Source organism: Stenella coeruleoalba, assembly GCF_951394435.1.
Source record: "Stenella coeruleoalba genome assembly, chromosome: 1".
NCBI lineage: Eukaryota > Metazoa > Chordata > Mammalia > Artiodactyla > Delphinidae > Stenella > Stenella coeruleoalba.
This window is the reverse complement of record NC_137169.1, coordinates 127,381,176-127,396,740: the sequence shown is the minus strand read 5'-3', so window position 1 is coordinate 127,396,740 and position 15,565 is coordinate 127,381,176. Positions and strand designations below refer to the sequence as shown.

Sequence of the window (15,565 nt, the reverse complement as noted above, 5' to 3'; positions counted from 1 at the left end):
GATTAGTTTCTGGAATGTTCAGGGGAGACTTGTGAGGCCATCAGGGAAACCAGCCTTTATCCTCCCAGGAGGAGGTCCCCTAGGAAATGTCGGTGACTTGGGTGGTGAGCCCAGAGCCTCATGACCCTCCTCTCAGAGAACCTATCAGGGGCACAGCAATTCAAAGTGCACTGTTCCTTGCCCGGGGGGACTCTTCACTTTTTGCTTCACCCCAAACTTCCACCCATAACCACATGCCTATCTGCCCACTCTCCCAGCAGCTTCATGAGAACAATATCTGAGTAAACTCCCTTTTGTTTCCTTTTGCAAGGGAATTGCACAATCTGAGTTGAAAGAAATCTTAGAGGCCATTAATGTCAATGCCTGTATCTCTTTTAGCGCATACCCTCCATGTTTGAAGAGTTTCTAAAGACTGTTACTGTGAAAGAAAAGCTTAGTTTAGTGGTGAAATTGGTGGTTTCAGAGCCTCTCCATGATGACTGAAGCTCATGGACCTCAAACATTTTAGTCCCAATATGCCTTCTTCAACGTTCTTTAAAATAAACTCCTTTCTTCAGCATTATGGATCCTGAAGAGTTTTTCTTTATGTGGGTCATATCTCTATTTACCATAGTGAAAATTAAAACTGAGACTTTAAAATATTTATTTATTATTAATTTAATGATAAGAATAAACCCAATATATGTTCATATAAATAGCATTTTTTCATGAAAAAATAGCCACATATTACAAAACAAAGATTTAGTAAGAACAGTGCACTGTTTTACATTTTTACAAATTTCTTGAATGTCTGTCTTAGTAGCAATACTTGGATGTTCATATCTACTTTTACGTTTTAATAGCTGCAGTATCATATGCTATGTAGCCTCTGGAAATATCTATTTTCTACTAATGATAGAGAAAAAAAAGGCAAAAAAATAGCTTAGTATCATTGTGACAATAGTTTTGACCTTGAAGACACTTGGAAAGATTCTTGGTGACCCCTTGAGGTTCTAGAATACACTTGGAGAACCACTGACTAAACCAACTGGATACAATTCTTTTTCTTATATCAGCATAGAATAGGACGATACCTTCTTCCATATAATAGTATTTCAAGTATTTGAATGTATTTCTTGTAGCCTCAACGACACTATTTAACCTTAGGAAAAAATATCCTACATTTTCTTAAGTTTTCTATATTTGGCATGCTATATTTCACCCCCCCATCACCATACCATCGGGTTAATCTCTTCTGAATATTTCAGGATTTCAATTCCATTCTCAATGTGTGGTATCCTGGGCTGGACCCAGCTCTTCAGGGACCTAGTACCTTGACTCAGCAAACGTATGTCTTAAAAAGGATGGCTACTGAGAAGCGGCCACGTCCAGCTGATAGACCAGTTTTTCATATTAAACACCGGTAATCTCAGAGCCCACCTAACTGGGTTCAGGTGGTACGTTTCTTCCACGCTGTATTGGTTATTTGAATAATACTGTCAATAGGAATAATCCTTAAAATTACTGACAGTATTCAGCACTTGAAATGTGCTGGGTGCTATGTGTGATGCATATATTCATTCACTCACCCAATTCTTAGGACAATCCTATGGTGTGCATACATTTCTTATCCTCATGTTATAGATAAAGAATGTGAAGCATAGAGGAACTGGGGAAGTTGTTTGAGGTTACATGGCTAATAGGAAGCAGAGCTAAGATGTGATCCCAGATCGTTTGATTTCAGGCTCATTTTGACTTGGAATTTTCTGGGAGCTGTGTGTTTCAATAAATATATAAAAATGTAAACTTGAGCCTGTATTTGTATAAGCGTACATATCAATATATATTTTAGACTGAAATGTCACAGGTAGGAGTGGCTTATTTGGTAGCAATGAGTGAAATGGAAAAGGACAGAGAGAGACAGGGAGAGAAGAAAGGAAAAAGTAATTATGAAGATTAAAGAATCTAAAGAACGTCCTCTCCTTGTTCTGGAGACTCCTGCTTTAAATCCACTCGGTGACTTTCCACCACACTGACAAATGTCACTCTTTCCTTTTCTAGGACAGCCTTACAGAGGCTACAGTTATTCAGCTCCTTGACAGTTACATTTCTTTTCACATGCCTGCCTGTGTTTTCATAGGAATTGTGAAAATTACTGTTTCTCCTTTAGCTCAGAGGACTTCATCTCAAGCCCTTGTTCGGGACTAAGCGTCCCCTTTATGCAGTTGCTGTAACATGCCATATGCATCCCCTGCCCAGATGTGGGAGGGAGGGGCTGAACTGCCACGGTCCCCAGCCAGGGCGCGAACCACCTGCCACGGGAGAAAGCGAGCAGCTGTGTCCTACTTCCCAGGTCTCTGCGCGGGGAAGGCCCCAGCTTCCTGAGTCTGTGACCACACTGCTGGGGAACAGAGACACTCTCCCAGCACAACTGCCCTACAGGCAGGATGCCCCGATCATGACTCCTTCCATGTAATTCTGCGTTCCTCAGACCTGAGCCCTGCTGGGTACTCCTACTCCCCTCGACACCTTGCTGAATTTCATTCTTTTCAGTCCATTTACGGAGCCAAACCAAGCTGGTAGTGTTCACAATTTGAATAATAATGGTCTTGAACTTTTTATCTTTCTTTAAAAAAAAAAAAAAGCATTCCGAAGAGTGCCTGAAGCTCTATGGTTCCTTTACCTAATTAAATAAGCTGAAACCCCTGGTAAAGTGTAAAAGGGCCCAGGTGGGTTTGTAGAAGTAGAAGGAAAAAATCCCGAGTCTTAATAAGTGGAGACACTGGCGAGCTTCTGGAAGCAGTTAAAAGAGGCTTCAGTTAAAAGTTGGTCCAACGGATGATGCCCTGACCAGGCCACTGCAGACCTGCAGCCTCCCTCTGCATCCAGCGCTGACCTGGTGGCCTTGAAAAATACCGTCAGTTACAAGGTAGCTTTGAGGTTGGTTAAGATTGAGGACTTGAATAACATAGACTTCTTGGATTTAAATCGCAGCCCTTTCATGTACTGAATTTTCTTTGGGAAAGTTGCTTAACTTCTCTGTGCCTCAGTTTCCTCATCTGTAAATGGTGAGATTTTGAGAACCTACCTCCCAGATACTAAAGAATAAATGACTGGCACAGAGAAATCATTGAATATATGTTAGTATTCATTATTATCATTGCTATGCTATTATTTGTATTATTATTCCTTTATGCCTGACATCACGTTACCTGCCTATGAGCAGAGTAGAACACAAACAAAAAAGCTTTTCTCTATTATAATAGCAACAAACACTTTCAATGCTTCAGAACTATACATTTTTCTCCCATATGCCTTTAGGTCATCTAAGGAGTAGTACATCAAATAGCAAGAATATACGGGGGTGAATAGGAAGGGAAATAATATTATTTAAGGCGGTGTTACTCTAATTACTATATATCCATATAAGCTTATGTGTTCTAAGAAAATTGGTCTGTGGATAATTGAGGTGAGAGTGGATTTTCATTGTTTCCTTCAGTGTCTGTGGCTGGCTGTGAGAAATAAGGAACAGACCATCTTCCCACATCTGAAAGGGAACTGTACAAAAATGGGAAAATATTTGCTCAGAATGGTTTTTGCTGTGAATTCTGCTGTAAGTGTGAAGGGCTTTAGTGACAAATTAAACTATTTGGTTGGCAAGAAGAAATCTAAAGATGCTCCGTGCATAGGAAAACCAAGTCCTGACCTATCTTTCTGAGAACAGGTTTCAAAGGACAGGATATTTTCCATACCCTTTGGACTATCTCCTTGGGGCCCAATGTAGAAACTGTTTCCCTGTAGAAAACTAGAAGACAGGGGTTTTTTTTTTTGGTCAACTCATAATTTTTAATAGTCATGTTACTTGATGACAAGGTCAAGTAGAGGGACCCTTAATCATATTTAGTGAATGCTTTTTGGAAATTTGGAAAATTCCAATTTAGATATGCTAAGCGCTGCTCTGATGTTTATTTCCACTTGTGTGTATGAAGCTGGCTGGAAAAGAAGACAAAATCTCCCTGAGGCTACTTAGGACCCTGGGAAGCACCAGGTTGCAAGTTGAGGACTTGGTTTCCCACTGCCCTGGGCCGCCTCCTTTTAATCTCTATAGATTCTAACACCGGAAGAAGTGCTTGGACAGCTATTTTCTTTCGACTTTGTGATACTCAGTATCAACAGTGGTCAAAGGTTAGAAGAGAAAGAAAAATGCTATTTTTATCCTTTGAAGGCTGATGTTCTGGGGGTCTCTGAAGAAAAATTCAGGTCTTCCAATTTGGAGATTGTCTTGAATCTGAATGGGTTTGGAGCCAGTACAAGGGGAGCAATTTTGGAAGCTTCCTGCAGCCTTTTCTAACAGTTTAATGGATCATTTCAATATCAGAGTTTGTAAGGGAGTACATTTTATTATTTTTTACAATTTTGATGGGTGTGTTTTGACATCAAAATGGGCCCAAGAAATCAAGTTAGGCACAAGGGCACTGGAAGCAGCAGATGGGTCAGCCCCCAGGGCATGTGATGCTCTCATCCCGCTCTCTCGACACACTTATGTGTTCCTCTTTCTTGGTTCCTTACCATCTGACTGGTAAACACAACAGAAACATTCAAGTATGTTCCATATGGTGCACGGCAAGAAATACCGCAGGGCAGACCAAGGAGCCTCTTTGGTAGAGTGTTGAAGTGTTGGCAAAAATATTCTGATTGGTGCATTCAGAATAAAGAGAGAATATGGAGAAATATGATCGAATCTCTTCCTGGTCCTGGAAAGACAGCCCAGTGCATGCGTGATTCATACTGTCATTAGTGTATCTTGACCTACAAAGGCAGCTCACTGTCTTTTAATTCATTCAGATATTCACATTTACAGATGTAGGGAGAGTTGTGGACATCTACTCACAGAGTTTGAACGGTAGAAGTGGGCAAACGTGTGTCTGGAATAGTGTGTTTTTTTCACACTATTTTCACTTCGCTCATGGAAGAGGGAGAGATGGGAACGAGGGTGAGATTCCTTTGGTGATCAGAGTGGCCCCTAAACAGATTCTTTGGATTTAATAGATTTTTTTTTTTCTGGGCCAAAAAGTTTTAGAATCCATTGGTGAGACTGATCTGTCTTAGAAAGAAAAAGGAATAATTAAAGCATTTACTAACCATGACTAGATGCTGAAGTAAATGTAAAACTGAAAGTTCTGATACGTATCGGTCAGGTTTGTATTCAGCTAGGAAACAAAATAACATAATTCCTGATGGTTCCAATACAGAAGAGCTATACAACTAGAGACCTAGAGTCATTTAATCCATGACCAGCACAGAAGCATCGGGATGGCTTAAGCAACTAACCTCTTGTGTCTAGTCTACCATTCTATTTTGTAGGCTTTTGTCCTCATGCTTTGCCATCTCATGTCTCCTGATGGCTGCTCTACATCCACACTTTTCATCTGCATTCCAGGCAGTAAGAAAGGGAAGGACAAAGTGGCAGGAGGTTTTGGGTAGTGAGCTTTGGCCTTTTGTTTCAGAGATGGAAACCTTTCCCAGAGACTTTGTCTACGCTTCTTGGCCAGAAAAACATCTCATGGCATCCATTGCAATATGGGATGGGGAGAGGGCACCCAGAAATAAGACATTTTTGCTTTCCAGCCTCTATTGTAGCCTTACACCAGGAAGAATGGGGGTAGGAAGAGCTTCTGAGGATGTATTGTGTCTGCTCGTTGCCAGAGCTGGTACTCATTTCCTATGACTGAATCTATCAAATAAGGCCATTTTATCTGACAAGCTTCCCCATGTGCAAAGATCAAAGAAAAATAATGAGCTGGCCTCGGATGGGAATAATAATTCCCAGATGAATCTGGGAAGCCAAGATTTTGTCTTAGTTGCTCTACTGATGGGCACCGAAGGGCGCTCATCCAGGTGTGGGTCACTTGGGTCATTCTAGGTGTGGTATCGAGTCCTTATTATTGACAGAGCAATGGGCTCAACACTGGGCAGAACCCAGAAGAGAAAAAGGCGTGATCTTTGCCTCCAAAACATGTTTCCTCTATTTGTGGGACAGGACGCATACCGGCAGTTCACAAGGTGCCACAGAAATATGCAAACCAGATATCGCTACAAGCTAGGATGTCCGCAGAAATACTCAAGTAGCTGATAGAATTTAAATCCTAAGATATGGACAAGTAGTCGCTGTGTCACAGGCATTCTGGGCAGTACACAGCGTGGGAAAATAAGGTCATAAAAATAAACACAGGCAGATTGAGGGAGTGTTAGAAAATTACTCAGGGATTTAGCAGGTAGCTAGCCCCAAATGCAGAAGTCAAAGTTAAAATGTGCGGTCATAACAGTGGAACAGTGACTGTAGGAGGGGTCAGTGTGGCCTCACAGAAAGAGACATAACACGGAGAGCAGAAATGGTGAGAATTAGCCATAGGTCTAGGTGGGGGAAGCACATTCCACATACTCAAATCAAAGGTGACACGTTTTACGTAAACAGAGGCACAGAGTGACATGGTAGCGACAAGTAATGTTAGCTAAGGTAGGGTTTTAAAGACCGGTTGGGAGTCAGGGGAGGGCATGGCACACAAAGAAATAGGCACATTCAGACATCAGAGGTACGAACCTGCATACGAACGGAGGGCTTTAATTTTGCCAAGCACCTTCCATACAGCTACTAAGAATGGACAGTGTTAGGAGAAGGAAGCAAGACTCTTCCTTGCATTTGGCAAGTAAATGCCAAATGAGCATAATTATTCCAATTGCATGGTTTGGAGGAAAGACCACTGATCAAGGTTAAGGTTAAGGTGAGAACGGGTGATAAGTCATTAGTAGGTTCTGTATCAGGAAAGATGATTTAAAAGAGAAGAGGGAAATATGGCAGTAGCTAAAATGTGTCCCAGGAAAAATCAAAGATCTTTTCAGGTTAGGTGAAAAACGCACATGAGAGCAAAGATAAAGGAGCAGAGAAGACTGAGTGTACATTCTAGAGATAAACATGGGGTCACAGAGATTTCAGACTCCGAAACGTGTAGGGAGATGTTTCAGCCTTTCAGAATTGGGGAATCCACTTCTCCCTATGGAAGAATTAGAGCCCTTTGGTGAACAGATATATATTTAAGGGAGATTAAAAGAGTCTAACAAAGACCTGCCATCCATCCCTATAGCAAGACCACTGAGGGCTATGATACTTTTAGCTAGAAGGTATTTTCATATGCACAGTAGGTGACATGGGACATATAGACTGAAACACGGAATTGAGGCTCTTTGGTCCCTGTTGGCCTACAGAAGAAACCATTTTATGTGATTCAGCCCCATGGCAATCTCTTCAAAGGAGTGACTTCTGTGCAAATAACATGGTTGAAATGGTACCCACAGCTAACACATTGGGTCAGAATTACAAAGAAGTAGCTACGTTGTTGCATAGTAACCACAAAAAATGAACACATTTTCAGAATTCAAATCGTGGTCAATGTGAGAGTGTGTTTGGAAATGACTAATTCTTAGCGTTCTTTTCTCCTGCACACGCTGTTCCGGGACTCGCAGCCCCCTACCCAGTCACCCAACATTCTCCTTTGATGCCCTCTGGCCTCCCTGCTCACGCTGTGCAGGCCTCCCTCCTGCTTCATCCACAAAACAAGATCTTTTTTTTTTTTTTTTTTGCCAAACCACTCGGCTTGTGGGGTCTTAGTTCCCTGACCAAGGATTGAACCCTGGCCCCTGGCAGTTAAAGCCCCAAGTCCTGACCACTGGACCGCCAGGGAATTCCCACAGGATTTTTTTTAAACCTTGAGAATCCTCATTCTTTACCTCCACTGGTCTTTAATATTACATTTAGCCACTTGTTAATGAATGGCTGTGTGTAGCAGATGAGGATTATGTTTGCTTGTGGGTTTGTGTGTGTTTATGGAGAAAAGGATAGCATATTTGTGTCTGACACTAACTAGAAGCTATTCTATGCTTAGAAAAAATATTAACTCGTTTGTTTCACTAAGAAAGCATCTGATGGCTTAGAAAGTCTACCAATAAGCTTCATTTGTGCAGGGAGTTGAAAGATAATTGATTTATTTGCTCAAGAGTTTTTCAAATTATAAAGCCTAAGATGTAAGTTGACTTGTTTCTTTGGAAAGAGATGATAGAATTAGATTTAAAAGTTAAGTATTTCTTTTAAAATATTTTCCCTTATTTTTCAAGTTTTCACATTATTTCTGTGCCATGTTTTAACCTTTGCTAAGCATCCCATTGCTGAATCCTTCAGATACGGATTACTTGGCTTCTGTATTCTGTTAGAAGCAGAGCCAGGGTGTAATCCAGAACCTGTACCACTCACACTAGCATCCCTCCCCTTCCTCCCAAGAAAATGTAAAACCTGTTTCTCCTACAAAGAAACAACTGGGAAAGTTTTACAAATCAGGTTTTATTTTAACTGAATTAATAGGCTGGTCTTTGAGCTGTTAAGTCTAGTGAATGACTGAGTCATTTTTTCCAAACTACACACTCTTCTTCTCCACTTTTCTTCACACCCTCATCCTCCTGAAAATTGCATTTGTAAAGGAATGGATTTGATGGGCTATTTCTTTGGCATCGCTCAAAGGACCTAAGTGAAGGAAAGCTAATATATGATCCCCTTTTATTTTTTCTATTGTGAGCATCTTAATTCAGAACTGTAAGGACACATGCTATTTTTTTTTATGTTAAATGAAACCTAAAAGTATTATTAGCTTCTGCTTTGAATTCATTTTTATACTTATCTCAGGAGTTTTGTTAGTGATCTAGACATTTTGTAAATTAGGTCACAAGTGAAATACATCCCTGGCATAGCTTGGCGAGGGCCCATATGACAGATTTAGCCTTAAATACTGAATATAAATGTTACTATTGTTGATTTGCCTTAGCATTTTTAAGGAAAGACACTGAAAGCCAAAATTCATGATAACTTTGTTGTAGTAACTGATTAATGTTATACAACCCTATTAAGTATAAAAATTATATTCAGGGCTTCCCTGATGGCGCAGTGGTTGAGAGTCTGCCTGCCGATGCAGGGGACACGGGTTCGTGCCCCGGTCTGGGAAGATCCCACATGCCGCGGAGCGGCTGGGCCCATGAGCCATAGCCGCTGAACCTGCGCGTCCGGAGCCTGTGCTCCGCAACGGGAGAGGCCACAGCAGTGAGAGGCCCGTGTACCACAAAAAAAAAAAATATATATATATATATATATATATATATATATATATATATATATATATTCAATTTCTAAATATGAAAACTGCTCAGTTTGGGGTTTAAAGACTGGTAATAAAAGGAAACACCATTGAAGAAATACACAGAAAGAAGAACACGAGATAGCTTTGGACACATTCACTACTTAAATTTATAAACAAAAGTTTAAAAGCTTAAAAAACTTCCTAATGGATTTAGTGCATAATATAATCCCAGAAATATTTACATTACATTTTAAAAATCTTTCTTTGATAGGCTGCAAAACAATTTGCAACTGTGATCATCAAAACACAATTTTGGGAGAAGCGCTGTAATTGTGATGTCAGTGCAATTAACAAATAAATACCCTCTCTCCACTCTGCATCGCTAAGTCATTCTTCTTCAGCTCTGTCTTCTCTTTCACAGACTTTGTAAAGATTTTTTCCAGCCTCACAGTTTACACCCTCACTTCCCATTCACCGACCCGCCTACGACTTCCTGGCTGCTTCTCCTCCGATGCCCCTGAAACTACTCGTATTCACATACCAGCATCACCGCCCATGTCCCAGTTTCTAAGAAATTAAATCCCATGGACCAAGCTTGAGGATTTATTTTACTCCACCTCTCCCAGACGTTTGACTTTACTGACAACCTTGTTTTTGAAACTCTTTCCTCTCCTAGTTTCCATGGACCATGAAACCACCTTCTCTAGGCTTTCCTATCTGTCTCAGTCCTCTGGCTTCTCTTTCTCTGCTGGCTCCTTAGATGCTGGTGTTGGTATCTTTCTGGGAGCGATCACTCACTCCCATGGCTTAGTTTGTGCTCTGTAAGGTGGCGGGTTCTACGTCTGTATCTGCAACTTTGCTGTCGTCTCTGCTTTAAAGACCCGCTTGTCCAACTCTGCACCAGATGCTTCCAACCCATATCCCAGGCGTCTCAGACACAGCCTTACTGAAACTCAACTCAAAATCTTCCATTAACCTACTCTGCTCTTGTATTCCCTATACCAGTGAATTCTATCAGCTTTCACACAGTTTGTGTCTAGGGCAGAAACTTAGGACCTGTTCTGAATTTCTCCATTTCCCTTACTCGGCATTCAGTTATAAAATATTCCTAAGTCTACAGTCTTTATATCTCTTGGAATATTCACTCCTGTCCACTTCCATTGCCACAGTTTTGATGCAGCCTACAGTAGAACCACCCGAGACTGTAATCGCCTATACCTCTGTGTTTTTCTTGCAAATGAGAGCTTCCTTTTTGAAAAGAAATTGACTTTGTATTTATTTAATTATTCAGCTATTTATGCCTTTCCACGAGACTTAAAGTTCAGTTAGACTTTGCTGATTCCACGTGACCTAAACTTAGGGCCTGATTGGTCAGGGTGAATGATGGTGACCATTTTCCCTTTGACAGGGGTGCAGTTTAGACCAATGAAACATAAAAAGGGTTTGGGGATACATTGTCCTCAGTCTTAAAAAGAAACAAAGGGAAGACAAGGCCCCTTTCCTGTCTCTGGTTGATATTTTATGAGAAGGTGACACAGTCATTTTGAGAACTTGAGGGCAGTGAGGCCCAGACCCTGTGAATGTCAGAGAAAAAATATGGAAGGAACCTGGGCTCTGATACCATTGCTAAACCACTGAATTAACCCTTTTCTGGAAAAAAATAAATTCCTTAGTGTTTATTCTGTTTGAGGGTTTTTGTTGTTGTTAGTTGCAGCTGAAAGTATTTTCACAGCATTTTAAAGCATTTCTCAGGCTCCTAACCCACGTCCTCATTTTGCATCCCTAAACTCTACTCTGAATGCCACACGGGGATCACTCACCAGCTGAAAGCTTGACAGTGGTTATTGTTGCCTGAAGATAGGGGTATATAATAGGAAGTCCTTCCACCAGCAGAGCAGTTTCCCTTCCAGAAACATTTCTAGCCCTTTCTACCTTACCTCTTGTTTTCACTTTCTGAAATGTACTAGGTTCTCCACTCGGGGCCACACTGTTCTGTTCTCTGAAAGACTTGTCTTCCCTTCCTGCACAACTCCAACGTGTCCTTCTCAACTCAGACATTGCTTTTTCCTGGGCATCTTCCATGATTACCCCAAGACTGGCTTAAGCACTCTCTGTTTTCATGGCCACTGTGCTTGGTTCCACTAAGACACTTAGCACGTTGCCATGTGGTTATAGCCCAATGTTTAAAAGAATTGACTTTGAGCCCTGATGTCTGCATCCAAATCCTGTAGTCCTGGTCAAGTTATTTAATGTACCTTATTGTGGTTTCTTTATCTCTAAAATCAGGATAATAATTATACACACCCCATATGATTACAATGGTCGAGGAAGCTAATGTATATGGTACATTTTACACAGATATTGGAGATAGTCTATTATAGTGCTGGATACATGATAAGGGCTGTGCACATGTTAGTGTTATTAGGACTGTATTATTATGACTGCATCTCTGTTAGGCTGGAAGTTGCTTGCGGTCAAGGACTGTGTATCCTTAGCTTCGGACATGGCCTCTTATACACAATAGGGATTTGAAAATATTTATTGAGTGAATAAAGAGTGAAGTGTTTGTTTTTAATAAACAAAAAGACACCATTTGGGCTGTGTCCTTTACAGAGGCAAAGTCCCACTCTGTCACCCTCAGTTTGTTATTTTGAAAAATGAAAGAGTTAACTTTTGTCATTCCTCCAGTGATATTAAGGAATACAGTCTCTTGTGGAAAATTAACAAAGTATGATGAAAGACTGCAGAAGAATATACTCTAAGAGTGAAATAGAATTTCTCCAGGAATAAGCCTTTTGTTTGTTATATATATGTATACACACACACACACACACACACACACACACACATACATATATATGTATGTATTTATATGTTACTTATGTTACTTTGCTGGTATTTTTTAAAAAGCAAAGCCAAATTTAAGAATTTTACAGTCAGGAGATGTTCATAATGTATTTTTCTCCAAATTTTGCTTTAATTAAATGATTAAAATCATTTAACTAAATTTCATACTATGGATGAATTATATAAACATATGGGGGCTAAAAACCCTAAAAAATAATCTTCTTTCATTGATTAGTAGACTTTTGTCTATTCATTTGGTATACTGTAAAGTAGTAATCAAAAACTTCTATGAAAAAAATTATATTTACACATTTTCAACTAAATTCCGATTTATCTCCTTAAATCAAAGACATTTATTTCCCTGCATTTGCTCATTCCTTACATGCAGTAGAAATGACACTAACTCTTTGGCCTAAAGACCATATCCTCTTTTTATGGACGTCTGAAGCAATAGCTAAAACTCAGCATCACTTCCATTAGGTGATGGATGCTGTGTCCACATCTATAAAAAGTTATGTTTTCAGTAAAGACATTTAAGAATAAACTCACAAGTAGTGAGTAGGGGTTTTATATATCACTTTCTTGTGGGCTTCCCTGGTGGCGCAGTGCTTGAGAGTCTGCCTGCCGATGCAGGGGACGCGGGCTCGTGCCCCGGTCCGGGAAGATCCCTACATGCCGCGGAGCGGCTGGGCCCGTGAGCGGTGGCCACTGAGCCTGCGCGCCTGGAGCCTGTGCTTCGCCACGGGAGAAACCACAACAGTGAGAGGCCCGCGTACCGGAAAAAAAAAAAAAAAAAAGTTTCATGTATTAAGTAGATGATTAGGTAAGCTTTATTGTACCTTTCAATCCTGAAATTTTATGATTCTTTAAACAGAGCACAGTGTCCAACGTGGTCTTTTTACTAGTGGCTGTTTACAGCATCTGTATTATAACTGCATGAAGACTGGGGCCATGACGGCAAACATTTACCAGGTGTGCTAGGAAAGCGCCTGCAATTTCAAAATAATTCTATTCCAGAGTGAAAAAAAAGCTGCTTCATCTTTCTCAGAAGTATAAAAATAAAACTTAAAAAAAATAACCTTTAATCGGGGAATAGTTTTAGATTCACAGAAAAGTTGCAAAGAGAGTTCCCATTTACTTTTCACTCAGCTTCCTCTAATTTTAGCATGTTACATAACCACGGTCCATTTGTCAAAACTGAGAAATAGTCATTTGGATTTCACCGATTTTTCCACCAATGTCCTTTTTCTGCTGCAGCGTCTAATCTGGAATACCACACTGATTACGCGTTATGCCTCTTTAGTCTCCTTGGATCTGGGACAGTTCTTAAGTCTTTCCTTGTGTTTCATGATCTGGAAATTTTTGAAGAGTTACCAGTCAGATGTTTTGTAGAACGGCTTTGAATCGGGGTTTGTCTGATGGACCGGTTGAGTTGTGATGCTCTTTCCTGAACATAGATGCTAATCATAAGTAATTTTCAAGAGAATTTTATTATTAAAACTAACTTCATTTAGGACTAATTTACAATAGTATCACTCAGCGTATGCAATTTCATTCTCACAGTGGTGCTGAAGCCTGGGGTTCTGTGACTCCCAATGACATATTTTCCACTCTGCAGCTAGACTGTTAACACAGGGCTCTGTCCTCATCTATGTGGCATTGGCCTCCCCTCTGCAAAATTCATGCAGTACCTACATCACAGATCCACTTACACAGATATTAATGAATACAGATTTCCTTATAGAAACTTCTAGCCAGTATTTGCTGTAGCCTTTCTGTAGCTGTTGTTTCCTGCCTCAAAATTGCATCCCTGGCAATGAAAACAGCTACCTATTATTTGGAATGTTTACTATGACTCTGAGGCTTTACACATCCCTAATCTTCACCACACCACTGCCAGATAAGTCTTACCCACCCAGTTTTTAGATAAGAAGGCAAAGCTTACTCCCAGGACCTAAATCAAGGGGTGCGAGGCAGAGCCTCTGAGTCCCCTGCCCTGTTACCCTGGACCGCAGGAGCCCGCATTTTGTCTACGTGGCCATCCGGTCCACGATAATTCTATTATGCCTCCTGCCTAGCCCCCCACAGGACATATATTAAAGAAATAGTGATCTTGAAGAGATACTGCTTGGGAGAGAACTAGTGGAGCAGCGAGAGAGGGAAATGACCCATGTCAGTCAGAGACTGAGTAGAGAGTGTCAGGATGCTACATAAAGGGAGGACTAGGTAACTAAGCACCTCAGGGCCAGACTAGCAGGGTGAGGGCTTAATTGACATTAACTACTGTCGTCATCATCACTATTATTATCCCTGCTGCCATGTCTACCCTTGGAGGGAAGCTGCAAGTGATTTCAAGTATTTTCTCATTTTCCTAATGCTTCATTTTATATTCTTCATTTTTAAAAGATGTGGCTGTGTGTTCTAAGATACTCAATGGGTCCACTGTTCTGATTTATTATAAATATATCGGCACAGTATTTAAGCATCCACAAGTTTAGGGTGTTGTATAATGCGATCCTTACCTTCTGAAAACATAGCTGCTGTGTTCCTTTTTCTATTTTTTCAATCTTTGTCTCAAAACCAATTAGCAGAAAATATAGAGATTAAATGTAGTTTTAAATAAATTTCTCTCAGACACACACGATTAATATTAATTTTCTAATTACAAATAGAATGGATTCATGATAACAATATAGACACAGAAATGTGTGAGTTAGATGGATAATAATGTAAATAGTTGATAATACTTAATAGTTGACATAATGAGGCATATGCTTCTAGACTCCTTTCCCCATGCATACACCAAAGTGACTGTATTTAATTTACCCCAAATTTTAATTGTACCATGTGCTGCAAAACCACACTATCAGAATTCCCACTCCATTTCTGGAGACTCTGCAGTGCCCCATTAGTTTGCATAATTCTATAAAATAATGTATTAACAGTCATATAGCATGTGAATTTCACCTAACTGTTTCTCTAATCTGAATGCCTGATTTCAGTGATAACAATTTTTTTCCAGTCATCCTTGGAAGACTTTAAATATTTCTCAATTCTACTCACTTTAAGGACAGTAGTTTTGGACATGGAATTAACTTTTGTGAGAAACAGACGTCTAAGTTTTAAAGAAAATGTAATTTTGTTGAGGTAGGCGAGAGGTTGTGAAAGAAGTATTTATTATAGGGGAAAAGAAAGCCCAGCACTTTCTCACTAAATGTGCCTCAAATTTACCTTTATCTCATTCACATTTAACTTTCATTCTTTAAAAAGGTATATGACATTGATAATGACTCATTAACCATAAGAATCTACCTAATTTTGGCTTCACCTTCCTTCTCACTAGGATCAACGGGAATAGATTCTCATAAAGAGACAAAATGATGTAAAAAAAAATGACAATAAATCTATGAGATTTCCCATAAGAATGATCTCAGCCCAAGTATGCTTTGGGTTCTATGATATTAACTAATATATTGGGCCAAGATCTGGATTTCCTTTGTCATAGATCAGGCATAAAAATTATTTTTCTATCTCTGTAAATTAGGTATGTCATGAAAATA

General features: G+C 40.0%; 1 protein-coding gene across 3 annotated transcripts in view; it reads left to right on the top strand.

Annotated features, from left to right (window-relative positions):
* PTPRC (protein tyrosine phosphatase receptor type C) overlaps positions 1 to 15,565 on the top strand; it is a 123,114-nt gene that overhangs the window by 23,904 nt on the left and 83,645 nt on the right. The window lies entirely within an intron of this gene.